General features: G+C 36.2%; 1 long non-coding RNA gene across 2 annotated transcripts in view; it reads left to right on the top strand.

The window, feature by feature from the left end:
* Positions 1 to 1,889: 1,889 nt before the first annotated feature.
* Positions 1,890 to 15,473, top strand: part of LOC130927076 (uncharacterized) — a 99,669-nt gene continuing 86,085 nt past the window's right edge. Inside the window, exon 1 of one of the 2 annotated variants that reach the window (XR_009066346.1) lies at positions 1,890 to 2,013. This is a non-coding gene — a long non-coding RNA (uncharacterized LOC130927076). The remainder of the gene's footprint in view (positions 2,014 to 15,473) is intronic. The other variant, XR_009066347.1, reaches the window with a different exon arrangement.

Below are 15,473 nucleotides of genomic sequence, written 5' to 3'. Positions count from 1 at the left end.
ACACAGACGTTTGCCATAGTAAATAATGAGCGCATGGTTATATGCATGGTTCATATATTATACATTTAATATATGATGAGTCAAATAATAGGGATAATGAAAACCTAAAGCGGTCCGTAAAACACGAGACAAGAGCTTCTGCAGTCTTTTAGTAAAAGAAATGAAACCAGAGTGGCCTTGCTCTTCACCATTGTCTCTACTGAGCCACCCAATAGTGTTGCAGTATTCTGATTTAAACTCTGCCTGAACCTTGAATTTAAATTCTTTTGAAATCCTCGGGAGCCCTGTCATACAATTTTAAATATGCCTATACTATAATAGCCGACTTTCATGTCAATCTGCATATCCTCTTTCCTGCCCACAGTGGCCCGTTTCATGAATAGATTTTGCTGAATATTCCATTTATTTCACACTTATTCATTGACTTTCTTTAATATTTGTACTATATGCGTATGCGAACTTAATATGGCAGGTAAGCATTTTCAGTTTAAAATACTTCATTTGAGTGTAGTCTACCTTCTGTGGTCTGTTCCAACTGTTCTCCGAAGATTATTAATTACAGTATAGAGGCTCATTTCCAGATTGTACTGGCAATAGTTTGCTCAAGCATTGTCAATATTCTTCAATTATATTATTTATTTAGTTTTTTTTTTTTTTTTCGGTAAAATTTGTAATAGTATAATTACTGATTTCTTTCATTTTTTTGCAACGCATTGTCTGCCTTGAAACACTTTTCTGGGGCATTAATTCTGGCCTTTTCCTAAACAATTTGAGAACGATCAGTAAAGAGCTGACACATATGTTTAGCTTGAATGCAGCTATTTGCAGTACCTTGATATGCAAATTTCAAAAGATGAGGAAGCATGCCCCTGGACTCTGCTAGCTTTCCGTAATCCTTAACTTCTTGCTTCAGACACTTTTTTCCAACCTCTTGTGCCTGCCTCGACTGTTTTATTCCCAAATGTGGATCAATTAGCCACATCAAAAAAAGCCTTCATCATTCTGAGGAACCATTGTTTGCCCTTCGGGAGTAACCTCAGAATTGAGGTGGACGGGTTGACCACGGATACGACATTTCTAAAAAGACATCGGTGAAAATCTGAGATGAAAAACGCGACTCCTTCGAGACTTTACACTTTTTTATTCTTATATAAAGACTGGTGTGAGTGAAAGTTTTTAGTTCAAGGTCTCCTTTATTTTCAATGTGCATACATTTATCATTAATATATAAATATTTCAATGTTTTTTTAACATAAATACCAGTTGTCGCTTATTTGCATCATTTATAGAAATATCTGTATTTTAGTATAAATATTTTATTTCCATGTATTATTATTTCATTCAACCTTTTCGATTTAGTATCTAACTGAAGGCAAAAACACAAGTAAAATATTTTTCAAATCTTAAATTTTGGCATCATGGGTCCATAAACAATTGATAAAATATGTTAATTTTCCAAGGAAATATTTATTGAGGGCAATAGAAGTCTGACCCATTTGAAATTGGAAGGTTGGCAGTGAGTGACATTCACTGCCAACCCTCCCACTTCAAATAGATTGGACGTCTGGAAGAGATAAACTCAATAAAATCCCTAGCAAAGGGATGAAAATTCAAAATATACACATGATTGGGTGTCTGAAATTTAAAATCAATATTTTCAAAAGCCTTTTCATAACAATACAAAGAATTGAAAATGAAGACAATTGTTTAAACGTTCAAAAAAATAACATTGTCCTGTAAATTTGTTTAGCAATGTACTGTATCAATTGGCCTGTCGCGATTGGCTGCAACTGCACTCACCACTTTTTTAGGTTGACCGTTGTATGAACCAGCTGCTTTTCATTTGCATAATATGGATGACAGCTCATCAGTGCACCAGCTTGGTAAGCCCTCTATTTCCATCCTAGTCTCTCCCACTTGCTGTCTTTGCTGCTGTCTCCTTGTTGATTCTCTCACACTGTCTCTGTCCTTACTGAGGGACGGTATAATGGCTGTGTTGGGTCCCTCATCCAGGTAGGAAGTATTTATTTGCGGTTTTAAGTCTGCACATTTTTCACACAGAGGACTACTTTAGGAAATGTAGGGAATAATTAAAAAACGAGGTTCATGTTGTGCAAGAGCTTCAGTCCAATCTTTAGACACCTTTGCAGGCAAAGACGACCTAAATCCCAGTGTGCTCACACTCCCCCATTTAGTCATTTAAATTGTAAACTTGTTGTTCGATACGTCAGTTGTAAATTTGTTTCAAAGATATGTTAAAAATGTTGAGGAAAACCTAGTAGAAAAGAGTCAAAAATTAAAATAACATGAAAATAAGTATTTCACGATCTAAATATATATGGCGGAAAACACTCAGGTGACTTGAAGTTCTGCTCTGAGACCCCCAATTTGGCCAAATTTCTGAATTTTCCGATATGCACGTGTGATACATCTTTGGAAAGCTTAAAATCTCAATTTTTTTTTTTTTTTTTTTTTTTGGGGGGGGGGGTTATCAAACATTTGAACAGGAGGGCATTTAAAATAATAATAATAATAATAATAAAAAATTTAAAAAATTTTTTTTTTAATTTAAAATTTAAAAACGAAACCGTAACTGGAGGTGAGAGCATAAGACAGCATAATTAAAGACGCCATCATTTTAATGAGCTATTATCGCGTACTTACCTTGTTTCAATCCAAAAACTCCATGTAGCATGTATCACTGAGTGTCAAGACACAGCTGTGAATGGCCGCAGCCGGATTTTTTAGGATTTCATTGGTGAAACATGGTAATATAACAAGAGTCGCGATGTAGAAATCGCAGACATCAAGGAATGGTCGAGATTTTCTTTTTCATATACTTACCCTTTTAAACTTTTTTGTTTGTTTGTCTGTTTGTTTGTTTGGATCGATTATTTATCATATCGGGGAAAATGCGACAGTCACAAAACAAAATACAATTAAGTGATAATTATGAGGTAGATATCCGTGACTTATTTACAGATACCATTTTTTTTTTTTTTATTGTGACATAATTTGTTTAAAAATTTAAAATATGTGACTGAATATTTTTTTTTTTTAACTAAATATTAGACATCATTTCATGATTCTAAGCTAAAAATGACAGACATTTTGAATAATAAATATAATTACTTCTTTTTATGGCTGGGTTGAAACAAAAGCAGTTGCGTGATGTCTGTAAACGGGGGATTCCAGGGTAAAATGGACAAATTAAAAATAGTTCGGGGGCTTAATGCGCCATGAATCTGCTATGTCAGCATATGAACATATTGTTCCATCAAACAACAGTTCTTTTGGGTTAAAACACAGCAGTTTATTTTAAAGAGGGGTGCAAGAGCAGAAACTGCTTTTTCAGTCTTGTCTGTGTTTTCTGATATATATTTTTTTTTAATTATTAAATTTATTAAGATCATGGAAGCTTCCACTTGGGGAAAATATATACATACAGTATATCCTGTATATACAGTACATAATATAATAAAAATATACAGTACTGTGCAAAAGTTTTAGGCAGGTGTCCTGCCTAAAACTTTTGCACAGTACTGTATATATATTTTTTTTTACATAACATTTATTAGTCAAAATATATGATGCGGATAAAATGGTCAATGGCATTTCACTTGTACTTTTCAATATTCCGCGTATTCATAACACTTCAACAGTCTTCGTATTTGCCTCCTGATAAATGTTTAATGAGCTACTTTTGGCTCATTTTCTTGCTTCAAGACACTTTGATATGCTGTCACTGAGCCTGAAGGTTGAGGGATCAATCCTCAGCCTGATCTTAATAGTAAGTCTTTAATTTGGAAAAAAAAAAAAGTTTTAAAGTATTTTATGTGACTAACAGTTACAAAGTAAAACAAATTATTGGAGGAAAATGAATTACTGTACATTATTAGTGGTTGTATTATCAGTAGGCATACTTAAAATGAGGTATTACCACAATATTCCATAGTGATTCAGTTTTGTTTTGTCCTGGGAGTATACTGTATTAAGTTTTACATGTTTATATTATGTTAAAATATTATTATTTTGATGTACTGCTATGTTTTGCGTATGGTAAAATATGAACACAAAATTGGTTATTTTATCATCTCCCAAATCTAACAGCTGTAATGGCACATTGCAATAAATCAATAAATTTAAAAATAAATAAATAAATAAATAAAACACCACAGTGTATGAAAATAATGCATGCAAGTAAGTCTATTGTTTAAATTATCCCTAATTCATTCTAATGAGGTTGAGCAATTATTTGTGATTTCAATGTTTCTATTCCCAATGCTGCACCTTCCAGTGACTGTATTAGTAGACAGTGTAAGTGTGCACTTTTATCTCGTAGGTGGATTTGTTGCATCAACGCTAACACCATAATTTAAAGCTATTGCACTTATCTGTCTTTAATAACAGTAGGTTGCTCTAAAGATCAAGCTTCCCATTGGTTAAAATGCATTTTATACAGTAAACACAGTGTGAAAATACACACACCACTATAATCTTATAAATGTGACATAGAAAACTTCAATATTTCCCTTTATCCTCCAATTTCCCCGACTTCATATTCCTCGCACAACCTCTCTTCAACCCCCTCTTTTGACTCATTCTTCCATTCTTTCCATCAAATCGAATTGATTTTAACCCTCCTGAGCATTCAAGTTGATTGACAAGTGGGAATTAGGCACGTGTAAACACTTCAGGCATCCATTTGCATCCCATCATCCCTGGCACCACGATCTCAAACATTCTCCACCCACACTGGCCCATCACCTATTTTCTGCTGTTTTCAACATTTTTCCCTGTTTGAGGAAGAAAAACAAAGATAAATGTTTGACTATTACAAACACACACAAATTATGTTTGACTGGAACAGGGGATTTAACCCTTTATAAGGAATTTATCAGATTGGCTGCCATTGACGTCCGATCCATTGTGGGATGAAAGCCCTGTTTATGGCACTTAAAAATTGCAGCCAGTTTGCCCAGTTTAAATGCATTGGATGTCTATCGTTGTCAATCATTAATAGTAAATGATATGTTAATAGCTTATTTATCAACTTAAAAGTGTTATTGGGTGCCATAACCAGAGTATATTTCTATTTTTGTTTTGTTTTTGCCAACATTTTATTGATTTAGAATTGTGTAACTGTAAAATACATTTATTTATATAGCCATTTACAGAATTCTAAACTAATAATTGAGACCTGGTGTCCACATGTGAGGGCATCACATTTTGGGTCATGTTGGCCACACTTAACGTTTAATATTATGGCCCTTATGACGCAAAATGTGATGTCCCCATACTGTAAGTGTATTCCAATTCTTTTGTAAGGCTTTTGAATACGGAAAACACTCGGGTGAATTGAAGTTCCGCTAACTGGAGGTGAGAGCATGAGAGAGCATAAGACACCATGACTTTAAAGAGATATTATCGCGTACCTCTTTTCGATCCAAAAACTCCATGTAGAATGTATCACTGAGTATCAAGACATGGCTGTGAATGGCCACATCAGGACTTTTGGGGGATTTTATGGGTAAAACACAGTAATATAACAAGTGTATATGCAGAAATTGCAGATATCAAGGAGTGGTCGAGAGTTTCTTTTTCAAATATTTACCCTTTTAAATGTTTTTGGATTGATTTTTTTTATCATCCAAAATACCCGGGAAAATGCGACGGTAGATAGATAGTTATGAGGTAGATATCCGCGACCTATCAAGAGACACTATTATTTTTATATTGTGATGTCATTTGTTCAAGTTTAAAATATGCGAGTGAATGATTTTATAAAGTTTTTTTTTTTTTTTTTTTTTACTAAATATTAGACATTAATTAACGATTCCAAGCTTAAAAAGGATGGACATTTCAGATAATAAATATAATTGCCTTTTTATGGCTAGGTTGGAACAAAAGTGGTTGTGCGGTGTCTGTAAACGGGGTCTCTAGGGTAAAACGGACAAATTAAAAAGAGTTTGGGGGCTTTATGCGCCATGAAACTGCTATGGCAGCATTTAGACATATTTTGCTATCAAACACAGCAGTTATTTTGGCTTAAAATACAGCAGTCTATTTTAAATAGGGTTGCAAGAGCAGAAACTGCTTTTTCAGCCTTATCTGTTCTTCCCGCCATAGATATACTAGTATATATATAATTATAAACTTACAAAAAATAGTTAGTCACTCTATAAAGGGTTAACTCTGTTGACATTTATTGTGTTTTGAAGTCAAAATAAATAGAATATTGCTGTTGAGAACACTGTATAATAGATTGCTTCCAATGTTGTGACCACAAAATGTGTGCAAATATGATGCAGACAAATTATGCACGATATGAACTCTAAACACAGCTACTTCTTCAGTAGCATCTGGATATGCGAATCATCCTGTTAATGAGGCGAGTTCCTAAAAAGTGAGAATTGGCTGAAAAATTAGGCCAGCTGAGTGCTAATGAGAATCCGACGTTCAACTTTTGACATTGGTTTTCTAGTTATCCATCAACATAAATAGGACAGTTATGTCCGACTGCTTCTGAACCCACTAGTGGATTAATTCTGTAGATTTGCATTTAATTGCGGTGAATTATATTTAATTAATAATAGCACTAGTAGATCATATTTTAGTACTCATTATTTTGTCAGCCGTTATCATTAGCTTACCCATGCAGAGGTCAGGAAAATATTGTGGGAATGAGCGAGGAAGGCGCGGTGATGAAATCAAAGCGATGTTCATTAAGTTTCTGTATCTTTCCAAAGCACTGAATCCCTCTCGCGCGAGAATGTATTTGCCAATCTTTCAAAAAAAGAAAATGAAAATGTCCACTTCAATGCATTTTGTGGTCGTAGCAATGTCTCCATTTTTGCACTGCACAAAGGTTGCTAATTTCAGCCTTATCAGGTTGATGTGTAAATCACGCTCTGGCACTCACATTTTTTTTCTCTGATACATTCCTTAATTGAACTCAAGGGATTAATAATTCCGGCTCTCACTATGACCAACTTTTTAAGAGTCCGGGTAGCTCCAAGTCCGAGCACGTTCTAATGACTGACAACCGAGCAGCAGCTAATGCAAATTAGACAGTGGTACTAGAGATGAACCCATGCGTCTGTCTTGGTGAATTTACACCACCGGTGCTCACAGTTTTCATTTTCAAATGTCCTTCTGAGGGTGTTGAAATATGTCAGAGGATTTATGTAAGTGAAAAATGTAGTTAACTTTATTTTATTGGGCAACTTGTTGACAACCTGCAGTTGGTAGCATCATGTTTTTACAGTCATCTGAACAAAATTCTATTCACATCAAAGTCTCATGGTGTGCGTCTCATAAACTTGACTATAAGGTAAACAAAGAGACAGAAGATTCGCATCCCTTTTCTGGCAAATGCGTGTTTAGACTGAGAACGTCTTGTTCTTAATGATATTCATATTTTATCATACTTTTAAATACATTTGTGAAATTATTTACAAATATACCTTCACCTCAGAAACATTTACTTCAAGGTTTGCACCACAAAGCTGTGTTTGAACTTGTTTTTGCATGCAGACCCATCCAAGTTTTTCAGCAGCATTCATAAGTGTCAAATATCAACTGGTAAAGGTAAAAAAAACCTCAGGAATACTAGCGCCAATTTTTCAGGAATGAACAAAGGTTTCAGAGCTCTGTTCAATTGAATATTGCATGATTGTTCAGATTTTTTTATTTTATGTTTATAAGTATATAGCGGAAAACTTGAAGTTCCGCTCTGAGACCCCCAATTTGTCCAAATGTCAAAATTGTCCTTATATGCATGTGAGATACATCATTGGAAAGCTTAAAAGCTCAATTTTCTGGGGAAAGAAAATTTTTGAACAGGAGGGCATTTAGAAAAAAAAAAAAAAAAAAATGTTTTTTGAACCCTAAACCCGAACTCGAGGTGAAAGCATGAGAGAGCAAAAGTAAAGACACCATGATTTTAACGAGATATTATCGCATACTTACCTTGTGTTGATCAAAAACTCATGTCTCACCAAGTGTCAAGACACAGCTATGAATGTCCGCAGCTGGATTTCTGGGGGATTTTATGGGTGAAACACAGTAATATAACAAGGGTCACAATGCAGAAATCGCAGACATCATGGAGTGGTTGAGATTTTCAAATATTTACCCTTTTAAACATGTTTTTTTTATTTTTCTTTGTTAGGATCGATTATTTATCATCTGAAATATTGGGGAAAATGCGACAGTAACAAAAAAATACAATTAAGTGAAGGTTATGAGGTAGATATCCGTGACCTATTTACAGACACTATTTTTTCATTGTGACGTAATTCATTTAAAAGTTTAAAATATGCGAGTGAATAATTTTATTGTCTCTTTTTTTTTTTTTTTTTTTAGAACTAAATATTAGACATCAATTAATGATTCTAGACTAAAAATGATAGACATTTTGAAAAATGAATAAAATTACTTTTTTTTATGGCTAGGTTGAAACAAAAGCAGTTGCGCAGTGTGTCTGTAAACGCTGGTCTCCAGGGTAAAACAGAAAAATTAAAATAGTTCGGGGGCTTAATGCGCCATGAAACTGCTATGGCAGCATATGGCTTATAATACAGAAATGTATTTTAAAGAGGGGTGCAAGAGCAGAAACTGCTTTTTCAGCCTTGTCTGTGTTTTCCGCCATATACCGGTACATATTTTTACATCTTGTCAGATTTAATTTTCTCTGATTTTTTTTGCTCTTAAATTGCTTTGAATATCTGCTGTTTTCAAAAGCTCACCCGCAGCAAAATAAGGACAGCTGAGGGCCTCAAGATTTTTAACATAAGTGTCTGTTTCGGTGCAATGAGTCACAAATGCCAGCCAAGCTTGATGACTTGCTCTGGGGAACCTCCTCAAGGCTTCAAAAGTATACTTCTGCCCAAAAGCAGTCCTGCTGTGAATGTGAAACGCAGGGACCATCCTGCAAGGCAAAAGCTGTTAGAAGTGTGAATGGTGCACAGTCATCAGTTATGAATTTATGAATAAATTTTGAAATGCATTAACTCATCTGTGTGGACAAAAGAAATTGCAGGATGTAGTTGAGGAAAGTCTGCTTCCTGCCAACTCCCATGCACCCTTGAGCAATACTTTGCTGAAAGTTTCTCTTAGCAGTCTGCATGCATATATTGGTGTGGTGTGCAAACAATAAAGATGTAATTTACAGCAGAGTTTTAATTGAATTACCACATTCAGTGGAGCAATTAAATGTATTAATTTAAAAAAAAAAAAAACTAAATAATAATGAATAAAACATTTGCATACTGCTGAATGCAGTGTTTTTCCTGCCCAGGGCATTTATTTACAATACTTTACAAGCTTGTGTTTTTTGTTGAAAATCCAGCATTACATTCCAACTCTCATCCCATGCGGAACAACAAGCATCATCACATCTGCACTTATGAGCCACTTAACGAAAATAACTATCTGCTCTAACAAGGATGATTGCAACCAAAAAATAGCCCCCTTGTGTATCATCTGCAATGTAAAGCTGCCATCTTATTGTCAACAGATGGCTCACAATACCCGATCTAGATAAATAGCAATTGCTCTGCCCCATCTGGTTTCTCCTGCTTACATTATTTTTGATGACATACACTCTCTCTTTGCGAGATGTCTCGACATCCATTTTGTTGCAAAAACACAACAATGTCACTAAGCAGTTTCAGTCTCCATTTTTTTTTTTTTTTTTTGTATCACGTATCATGTCAGATGAAAATCAGTACAACGTGGAGATTCTTTACGATGATTGTTGTTGACTGATGGCATCGAAATGTGTGTCTCTGTAAAAGTCGGAGCTATGACGAATCTTTGGGCTGCGTTCAGACTGCAGGCATATCTGATTCCTGATTTTGTCCTCAAATCTGATTTTTATGGCTGCCTGTTCACATTTTTAGCAAGAGTCCAAACAGGAATTGGGCCTGTTTAGACTGGGCCACATTACTGACCCATCTGACGGGCTGCTGTTGCAGCGAGGACGTCATCCATTGTTGTGTCATGCTTGATGTTAAAATATTGCGACAGTGGCAACAAACACCCAACGTATCTACGAGGTAGGAAACCAACGTTACTAAACCATTATATTAGCCAGTATTCGGCAGTTTACCTAGCTAAAAAACATTGATATTACTTAGGTTCCCTGCATTCCCATCATTTATATGCCCCTCCTCGCTGTCCTAAAAATAGAAAAATACAATGTTTACTATTTTTATTTTGTTTACTATTTTACTTGTTTTTTTTTTTTGTTTTTTGTTTTTTACCAAAAAAATGGATGTTCACCTAATTTTCCCCCACCTAATTGTTCTTTTTTCATATCAAAAATTGTAAATAAATGAAAGATAAAAAATAAGAAAAATATTAGAATATATTGAAAGAATATTTACATTTTTCATTTTTTGTATTTAGCAATCACAAAATAATAATAAAACAAATCCTTTGTTTGTGATATATGTCCAGTCATGTGGCTCTTTTCACTAGCAGACGTCCAATCCATTTGAACTGGGAGTAGAGGCAAAAGAACATTTGTTCGAGAATCTCAACAAAGACCACAAACTTTTAGATATTGTTCGCCTACCAATCTTGAAACTGTGACTGAAATGTTGCGTGATTGCTCATAATCTGATAAAAACTAAGAACCATCAATATGTCATATGCTACCCTGATGTTTCTCAAGTACTCGGAAGCAGAAAGTGGATGTATTAGAGTTCAGTAGTGAAGGCAATCGCTAATAAAGGTTTACATGTGCTACCTGGGCTTCTTTTTTTTTTTTCATCATTTCATGGATGACTGGGTAAGATGGGTAAGCATTGTACAGGTACAGTTAGATAGGCACACATTAGCTAAACTAACCATTGAAGCAGTTGTGTTTATAGCAACACAAAAGCTAGTTGCATTAACAAAAGCATTTGTTAGTGTTCAAGCAGAAACCTGATATCATTTGAACATACAAACACACAAGGGACACAAATGGACCTGTTTTATGGGAGTGTCCCCACCGAGCATTAATGAGGGGTCATAAACCCTGAGAAACCTCTATCTTCCAGAGTCCAGGGTCAGATCATCCAGTCTTAAAACCATGAATTATACATCAGTCTATCTGTCTGGCAGGTATAAATATTTCTGTTCCATTCTGACTGAAGTATTGTGATACAAGGTCACAGTCCTTCCACAGAGTCCCAACACAGTTTGACATCGGTGGGAATGATGATTGGCAGGGTAATGGGATACGAGGTGAAGCGCAGTAGGATTCCTATTAGGCACGCAGAATGATGTCCGACTGCAGAGGAAGGATAGATGCTGGGTGTGTATTTGTGTGCATGCGTGTGCCCAGAGTTTGTGTTTGGAGGTAGCTATTGTGAAATGAACTTATGACTGCTCTTCAGCATGACAGCCTTTTTATTAGTTTGAATGCAGCATAGGGTTGAAAATTCATTATACAGTAACAGTATATTCCTTGATTGACTTTCAAAATAATTTTTAAGAAGTGATATGGCTTACCTTTAACTTTTTGTTTTGTAATCATTTCAACTGTAAAGTCAGAATATGACTGTTATGTTGTGAGTGTTACGAGTCATTAGCAGTTCAAAGATAAATCAGGCCAGAGATGTTATGTGTTATGATGTACAAAATAAATAAAGATCTTAATGTAAGGCTATATGTACACTAGGAGGGACACATTTTTTGCCTTGTAATTCGCAAAATATTTTATACCTGACCGCACAACGGAAGGGCACTTGCAGTTATACAGACTACGCTTACGCAATAAAGAGCATTCTTGGGTGTGACATCATCGTTCACGCGGGTCACCCTGAACCGGAAGCTTAGAGTTTTTCGACGTTGTTCGATGTTTTCTCTGGACATATTCAAGTGTAAAATTTACAAGTTTTTTTCAGTTGTAAAAAGAGAAGCAGGAAAGCTGTGTCTGTACCATTCACTTCCATTGTTTACGATGCCGTAATGCCACACAAGAAAATGGCGATGGCATAGCATGACGTCACTTCCGTTGGCTCAAAATTTTACATGGTTAGCCGGTGGCTACACAAGACCGCATATCTGCCGTTTAAGAAATTAGCTGGCTCGCTAGCTCGTGTAATAAAATATTGGACAAGAGGTACATTAGTGTAGCCGACATGCCGTATAGTATAATAAATTGAACATTTAAAGTACCTGTAACACAAAAAAGCATGTTTATTTCATATTACACATGGTATTTTATGCTCCTGAATGAAATGGACCGCTTGGATTTGTGTAGAAGCGATCGATATCTTTATTCAATTTTTTTAATCCCTCACCATGAAAATGAGTGACTTCCGGCTCCAGTCCCGGGTTGAGAAAGAAGGCAAATGTGACGTCAGTGGTAGAGATTATCTTCACAATACAGCCATTACTAAATAGCATGCAGAAAGACTGCAGATTCAGATGTTTTTTTTTTTTTTTTTGCGTCACGCCAGCCCATTGTACTGCAGGATTTTATTGCTACACCAGGGAGAGTGGTGTGAGGCTTTTTGGATTTTCAAAAGATCCTTGTTCAATGCATTGGCCAAAACAAGCCCAACAACCGAGGAACCATTGAACGGAAAAGGAAGTGAGTCAGCTTCGTGTATTATGTCAAATACTGGGATCATGGCAAAAAGGAGGTGGCTTGTATTTTGTGGGTGATATACTCCTCCTGTTTTGTTGACATTTTCGGCGTTTCCCTTCTCTCCCTGGCGACAAGCCGTAACTTGCTCGTCACCGGCGACTGGCCGATCGGTGAAGACAATCAACCCCGCCACCCTGTGTGACATGAGTTGGGGTAGTTTTGTATGATTTTTCGTGTTTGAAAGGCGTGAAAAAGACTTGGAAAAGCCGCTCGGTTCGGGTTATCATGTCGGCTAGCTGTCTTGACTCCTGTTTTGTTTACGCTCTTTCCTCAGTCTCCGAAGCTGGGGCAGGAAAATGACAAGCCGGACAAACTCCGGTGGCATAAAATACCGTCAGGAGGTGCAAGAAGTCTGCAGTTTTGACCATTGTGCAGTAATTTTGCCCTCTCATACTGAATGCATTTTTAATATTTCATATTCCATTTAGCCCTAGACTGTTATTTGTCATGACCATATCGTTTACTTAGCAAATGGGGAAAAATACTTTGGTAAAAAGAATGTCCTGTAAAAATATTGGAGTAGAGAGATTGAAACAATGACATTTTGCTGCTGTCTGTCACGTTTTCGTCATTCTTAATCTTCCCTCTCAGTGGGCTGAATTCTAAATCTGCTGAAATCGTGACCCTGCCGAGATCATCATTCAGCTGGGGACGCTAGAGCGCTATAATGACAGGCGGGGCGAAACAGCCGATTAAAAGACTAATTTCTCGTCATCTGCGCTTTGCCAAATTGTTGTATGTAGTAGAATTGTCTCAAAATATAATTTTAATTCACATAATAATGCTATTTAAGATTTTTTTTATTTTTATCCTGTCACAGGCACTTAAAGGCCATTATCAGTCCTAGTGTAGATGTAGCCTAAAACCCTCTGACCAGTGCACGCTGCAGATTGGAAAAGTTTTTTTCATAATGACATTTTTCATTAGTTGGTCTCTTTCCATCCTCCCTGCACTTCAAACATTAACGTTTGCAGCAATCTGACACCTTCCTTAGGTCTGAGAAGAGACCAAAGGCCTTTGTTTCAACCCATGAGGTCAAAAACAGGTCAAGCCAAAAAAGGATCAAAGCATGTGTTCCCAGGCAGTGAAGGGGAACCGTTCCCTTTGATCGCCACCTTGCTGTGGACAGCACAGGGAACGGCTGCTTCTGACTTCAGACCACTGTTTACTTTACCTAAAATGTACTTTTCTTGAAGGCCATTTTATAAACACCGCGTAAAAGGATGAAATGTGCTTAAAGGCTTTTCGCATGATTGGATTAAACAAGATAGATAAAATGTTTTTAAATTCACAGCTTCTTTTAGAATATAATATGCTTTTAACATACTTTTTTCCCACAGCTTCAACTACAAACTGCATTCCCTTAAATTCCATTAAAAGACCGAGAAATGCGGATAATAAGCCAAAATGCCAAAGAACCATTAGCAGAGGACTATAACACTGATAAACATCCAATGGTATGTTACAGCATTTGAAGAATTTAGGCTATCCAAACAATCTTGTTTATGTTACGATCTTCACCATTACCATTTAAGCTGATCATTGTCTCTGCTCAGGATTATAGGATACAGTAAATATACTGTGTATATTCATTCATTCATTTTCCATGCCGCTTTTCCTCACGAGGGTCGCAGAGGTGCTGGAGCCAATCCCAGGTAACTATGGGCAGTAGGCAGGGGACACCCTGAATTGGTTGCCAGCCAATCGCAGGGCACAAGGAGACATACAACCATTGTATATATAATATGTGTGTGTGTATATACACAGTGCTACCTCTACATACAGAAATTTCGGGTTAAGACATCCCTCAACGGGATAATTTGGCTTCTTGTTATGAAAGAAATTTCAGGATAAGAAAGGAAAAAATGGCTGGTGCTCGCAGCTCCCAGAGTTTACCAACGTAACATACTTATAGCTGCTCTGCCATTGGCTATTGCCTAGCATCTTCCTGGCATCCAATTGGCTAAGAGGGACCTCTACTGTATGACTATACTCCAGCATCCTCTTCATTCTGCCCTCGTGTTCAGACACCTTTGAGTGTATTAACATTTTTTTTTTTTTTTTTAATTTTATGTTTATTGTGCAATAATTTTAACATGTACTTGTTACATGTTTTGATGCATTTTCATGCATTGTGCTAGATTTACGTCTGAATGTTGGTGGTCTTGGAAGGGATTAGGGCATTTATATGCTAAACGTGTGTCTACTTACAGAATTTACAGGTTACAACTTCCAGAACCAATTAATTTTAAAAGGAAAGGTACCACTTTATTTTTTTAAGCATGTGCTCCTTTCACCTATCTTTTTTTTTTTCTTCTTCTTCCCAGATAAGATTTGTGAATTGTCTGCCTCAATCGACTATAAGTCTGTAAGAGGACACTTCATGTCTACCTGATAGCTTGCGCCCAGTATTCAGGTGACAAATGATGTCACATGTACTTCGCATGATTGCACAGTCATGGTCAGTGTCAAGTTCCATCATCTGGTTCAGATTTTCTGGAGGTATTACTTTTAAACCATAGCTCAAAAAGTTTGCCTTGCTGAGCTGAGTTGCCCTATTAAAGCCTAATTAACATTTGTTAACAGTCCCATTTATTTATAAAGTATTAAAAATAACATTGTCACAGACTTGGAAAAGTTCTCTTTTTAGTGAAGCTCTTTGGCATTTTCCCTTCAAAGCTCAAAACAATGTACCTAAAAATGTTAATCCAACTGCTACTTTACATTACACTGGCATTGGTCATTGACATGAGTCATTTTGCAAAAGAAGAATCTCATTCCAAATGAGTCATAGGTCAAGATTGTGCGCCATCAAAATGTAATG

This window comes from Corythoichthys intestinalis, chromosome 12, assembly GCF_030265065.1.
Source record: "Corythoichthys intestinalis isolate RoL2023-P3 chromosome 12, ASM3026506v1, whole genome shotgun sequence".
In the NCBI taxonomy this organism is placed as follows: domain Eukaryota; kingdom Metazoa; phylum Chordata; class Actinopteri; order Syngnathiformes; family Syngnathidae; genus Corythoichthys; species Corythoichthys intestinalis.
The sequence above is the reverse complement of the archived record's forward strand: the minus strand, read 5'-3'. Positions and strand labels throughout refer to the sequence as shown.